The sequence below is a fragment of the Mirounga leonina genome, unplaced genomic scaffold, assembly GCF_011800145.1.
Source record: "Mirounga leonina isolate KUSES-001 unplaced genomic scaffold, KU_Mleo_1.0 Mir_176, whole genome shotgun sequence".
Classification (NCBI taxonomy): Eukaryota; Metazoa; Chordata; class Mammalia; order Carnivora; family Phocidae; genus Mirounga; species Mirounga leonina.
The window spans coordinates 52,628,352-52,633,748 of record NW_023270454.1 but is presented as its reverse complement, the minus strand read 5'-3'; the positions used below and the strand labels follow the sequence as shown (position 1 = coordinate 52,633,748).

Sequence of the window (5,397 nt, the reverse complement as noted above, 5' to 3'; positions counted from 1 at the left end):
CAATTACAAGATGTTGTGAAAACAAAATAAAATAAACTACGAACAATGCTTGTGGCAGTGTGGAGTAGTATGAAACTAATTTCCTGCAAGATTAAGAAAAAGCCCAAAGAGTCAATGACATTGAAATTATTCCTAAAGAGTGTCTCATAAATATGTGGTAAAGCATTCTGGGCAAATGAGATAGATTAATTAAAGGATGGGCTCATAAAAGCATCCAGAAGACATGAAAAAAAGTAAAAGTTACAAGAAATATTTTTTAAAAGTGTGTGTGTGCGTGTGTGTGTGTGTGATAGAAAGCAAAAGGGTGGGAGTGGTTGAATTGAAATCAGAGATTTCTAAGGACTTCAAATTATATGTAAGGAGATTGAACATTATTGCTCAGACAATAAGAAAAAAAAATCAGGTTTCTTAATTTACATTTATTTTTAACAAACTATCCTCTGGCCACAGTTTGAAATGATAATAATGAAAATTAATGTTCCATTGCCTTACTCTTTCCCATCACTGAGTCCTGCTTCTTGAGGTCACTCACTTCTACCCTTACGTTTTTCTTCCAATATTTTCCTTAATCATTCTGAATAACATATTTATGCTGCTGACTTATATTTTTCAGTATCAATTTTCATACCTTCAGAAAAAGGAATTTGAAGAGGAAGCTCTCATATACCCCTCCTCCTGTAATACTTTCACTATAATTAAGTTATAATTTCTTAAAATTAACAGTCACTTGGTGTTTACATTGTATGACTGTACATCTCCCTTCATAGATGAATCACTGCACTTCAATTGCATATCCTTTCTTTTTTTTTTTTCCTGTCTCCATAGGCTCTCTACCTAACATTCAGCTTCATCCCAATTGAACCAAAAAACTATAAAACTTCTCTTGTAAGGACAACACATCAGTTTCTCTCTCTCTCTCTCTTTTCTCCTGGGAGATATCCTACCTGAAGGCCTCTAACTTTCTGCTCCAATCTGGACCGGCTGAGCTTTTCATTGTAATACCTTTGTGACTTTATATTTTATCATATAAACTAGGACATCTTTGAGAGTGACAATGTTTTATTAAAGTTACATCAGAACAAGTGCAAACCCAAACTGTCTGGAACTAGCTAGATTCCCTCTGTGTCTTGCCTTTTTATTCTCCTGTTTCCTGTGTTACATCTCTTCCTTTTTGCTGGTATTTTCATTTGTTTTATTTGGTTGTACTCCAGGGTCCTCTGAGAATAGTGCATGAGAAAGTACTTCATACTTCATATTATGGTTTGCTTTCATATAAAATATTAGAAGTAGAAAATCATTTTCTATCAGAATTCTGAAGACATTTCTTTATGCTTCCTACATTTCAGTGTTGTTGGGGAGACGTCTGAGCCATAAGGATACCCTAGTCTTTGGAGTAATCTATTTCTCTCTTTCAGGAAAATTTATGTATCTTTTGCCTCTGATATTGTCAAATATTATTGCATGTAAACTATATTTCTTCTTTCAGGAAACTTTAAGGGTTTTTTCTACTTATACATGGTATTCATGTATATCATTATGGTAAGGTTTGTTGTGGGTTTTTCTTTCTAAATTAATTATGTGAGGTGGGATCTTACAGTAACAAATACTGTACCACTTACTGCACCCTTTGTATAATTCTGTTTTTTTTCCAGCCATGCAAATTACCACATCCTGTTAGCTTTTGATCTACCAATACTTTGATTTGTTGCCATATATCAACATCTTGTTTTCAACTTTGTGCTATTACCACCTCTCCATAGAGGTGGTTATACATTTTTTAATCTCACTTGATGTTGTTATAGGAGGTTTTGAGTGAGTAATAGAGCTTAACAATTGTGCTCAAGCCACCATTTTAAAAAAAAAAAAATTAAAGATTTTATTTATTCATTTGAGAGAGATAGAGAGAGCATAAGCAGGAGGAGAGGCAAAAGGAGAGGGAGAATTAGACTCCCTGCTGAGCCAGGAGCTGGACATGGGGCTTGATCTCAGGACCTGAAGATCATGACCTGAGCTGAAGGCAGACACGTAACCATCTGAGCCAGGTTCCCCTCAAGCCTCCATTTTAAATGAAATCTATAATTATGATTATTTTAGAAAATTAGCTTTGGGACACCATAAAGACAGATAAATTAGCGAAAGTTTAGACCTGGGAAAATTATTTTACTTGCACAGGAAGAAAGTGATGAGAACCTGTGATGGCAATAGTGATAAAGAATTGATTTAGAAGTTGTTCCATTATAGTTGACAGGACGGAGTTTAAGCTAATCCTAACTCTTCAGTAGAATGAAGGGTGTCAATCCTTGATGAGAAACTGATAATGGCTTTTTGAAGTTTCTACTTTATCTCTCTTCTACCTTTCCTTATTAATTAAGAAGATAATTCTACAGTACCCAAACATAATTGCATTTATATAGTTTGTGAAAATATAGGACAATTGGCATGACTGTCAATTCATTTGTTAATAAGATCCCTATAATATAAGGGATTCTAGAAAAGTTTATGTATACCTCAGTCTCAATTCTTCTCCTTTTTCTTAAATTAAAAAAACTTCTTGTGCTCAACATATACTAAAATTGGAACAACGCAGAGAAGATTAGCCTGGCCCTGCACAAGGATGACACGCAAATTCCCGAAGTGTTCCATATTTTTGATCTAAGACCAAGGAAACACACAAGCGCTGTGAAGAGCAGCTCCAGGTCAAGAAGGAGGAAATCAAGACTCTGTCCAAGGAGGAAGAAACCAAGAAATAAAACTCCTTCTCTTTGGTTTGTACATAGTGACCTCAGCAATAACACAGATCAGTTATTCAATAAAACAAATCTTTATCTGCCAAAATAAAATTCTTAAGGATTAACTATTTAAGAGTGCAAAAATTGAGAGATGTCCATTAAGTGATGTCAGTTTGCTTACTTAGAGAGTTTTGAAGAGATCTTGAAGAGATGTTAAATTCCTGTTAATGTCCCAGTTGACTTGACTAGAGACCAGAGCTCTATCAGCCACATCCCCCACAGCTCACTCCCTCTCCCTCTTCCTCCATGTCACTTCTCTCTCCCCTTCACTTCTTTGTCTTCTTTGTGGCTTTTCTTTCTAAAACATTATGAACAGGTGGAATCATAAAGAGGTAAAAGAGAGATAAAATACATTTGTGTATGTAGGGAAGTTTTGACTTGACAGAATTTATTATGAAAAATGGTACCCAAAACTTCAGCCCCTGTTCTGCAACTTCTAGTTGTTCCCTGAGTTGGACTCTGGTTTTGACAAGTTGGTTACATTTCCCAGAACTCACTTTCCTTAAAGTCGTGGGTTTAGAGTTTACCTACATTTGAGAGGCAGAAGAGCTACAACAGCCATAAATCTCTAATGGTCTTTTAGGTAGGTTTATAAAAGACAGACAGAGAAGTGCCCAGCATGGCAAAGCTTGTTTTGCTTTCCTCTGTTTTGCCTCCTGGTCTTCCTCCTGTCTGCTAGCCTCCCTGACCGACAGCCACCTCCGTGATGCCATCACGCCCTTGGCTACGGGTCCACAGAGGCAGGTAGCCACACAGAGGAGACGGTTTTCTACAGACTTCTCTGCCAACTGTCCTTATTGGTCCATGCTTTGCTTCCTAGATTTCCCTTCCAGTTCTCACCTGTCTACATAGACTTTGAGAGGGCTGATTTTAACTTTTGTCATCTAACTCCCCCTCTAGACCTTTCCTTACCCACTTTTTCTCACAATTGTATAGTGCCTTGTTTCTATTGTAAATCTTTATTTTGTACGAATCAAAATGGTTTTCTTCTCTGATATTACACTGAAATACTACCTTCACCCAACTTCAGTTTTTAATTCTTTTAAATTATTAAATTTTAGCTGGGCATGTAATTGCCTGCTAAAGACTATATTTCTTCATAGCCTCGCTTACAACTAGACCCTGTAACTAAATTTTGCTATGGGCAAAGATGTATGCAATTTCTCTTTTATTTACTTAAAAAATTGACTTGGTCTCCACATCCTCTTTCTTCTGTCCAGTGAAATGGATTATGATGTATGGTGACCCAACTTTTACCATGTAAATGAGAGCCATTCTTACACCATGGCAGAGCAACAAAAAAAATGCACCCAGATCACTGAATGATCCGTGGGACCAACTTATCCTGCCCCCTGGATCTCTCATCTCTGGTGTGTTATGTGACCATTAATAAAATTGTATCCTATTTAAGCATATTAGGGATTCCCTTGGCAAAAGAAACACAGCCATACACTAAATATTACAGGCAATACCACAAAACCCTAGCGATTTTTTATGGCTTTTCTGTGGAGCTGTTCAAATATTCCCGTGCTGTTACTTTTCCTCTACTAGCCCTTCCCCTATGAGTGCACAGGCATGTGGGGACACATGCACAGATACAGACAAACTTACACGTATGCCAACTATAGAGAGACAGGCGTAAGGTCACAGACCAAGGCAGAGGTTATATTAGAACTAGGTAGGCATGAACCAGACATTTAACCCTAAGGCTTTGGCTAGTGTTTCCTAATGAAAAAGCTATTTTGACCAAGAACTGTTAAGTTTCTCCAGGAAAGCTCATTCTGCACAGGGCTTCCTTGATCGTGCTGGAGTTAAGCTAGTATTATGATCAAAGTATTTTTTTTTAAATAGTGTACTTTCAATAAACATGCATTTATTACTTAGTTTTTATAACCTTGGTTATGCACATCTTCATTGTTCATTTGTATTTGGTTTAAAGTTTCAAAGAGCCACCTATTTTCAAGGAAGAAAGAATGTCAATTCAAGTTTGGGCTAAGGCCAAGTTTCCCAAGTGACAAGCTTGCTGGCAGCAAATTTAGCAGCAGAGAGTACTTCCTAGAGCAGGAGAGAGCCGCCACATCTATCTTTAGTATGAACACCCAGTGGCTGTGCTGTCTCTACATAAAGTAGTAAGGAAACAAAAAATGAAAGATACAATCTTAAAAATAAAGAGCAAGGTAGTGCAGGAAACTGGGGTTTACATCAAACAAATATTTGGTCACATAGATGAGTTGAAGTAATATTCAAAAAGTCTAGGTTATTACAAATTGTGGCAAAAGCTGCAGAAGTCATAAAGCGCACCTGCTTAAATGTGGCGGAGCCACGTGTAATGTAGGATTGATGCTTGTGAAAAGACAAGAGAAAGATAAGATGTTGAAGTAAGTCCACAAAGCATGAGACACATATACTTCACATTAAAATGACTTGAAACACTAGAATGCACCGAGTGGTTAAGATAATTAAAGGGGAGCAATGGAGATGTAAAGACGAAGGTGAATGCTCTTAATGAAAGCAGTGCAGAATTCATTCTCCCCATCAAGGATGCAAAACAGTCTCTGTCCTGAGAGAGAAGACGCTTTGTGCCGAGCCTTCGCCCAGGGCTGCCTAG

The 5,397-nt window shown here is 37.2% G+C and overlaps 1 pseudogene; it reads left to right on the top strand.

Moving 5' to 3' along the window:
- The first annotated feature begins 2,553 nt into the window (after positions 1–2,553).
- LOC118022614 lies at positions 2,554–2,649 on the top strand (annotated as a pseudogene).
- The last annotated feature ends 2,748 nt before the right edge of the window (positions 2,650–5,397 follow it).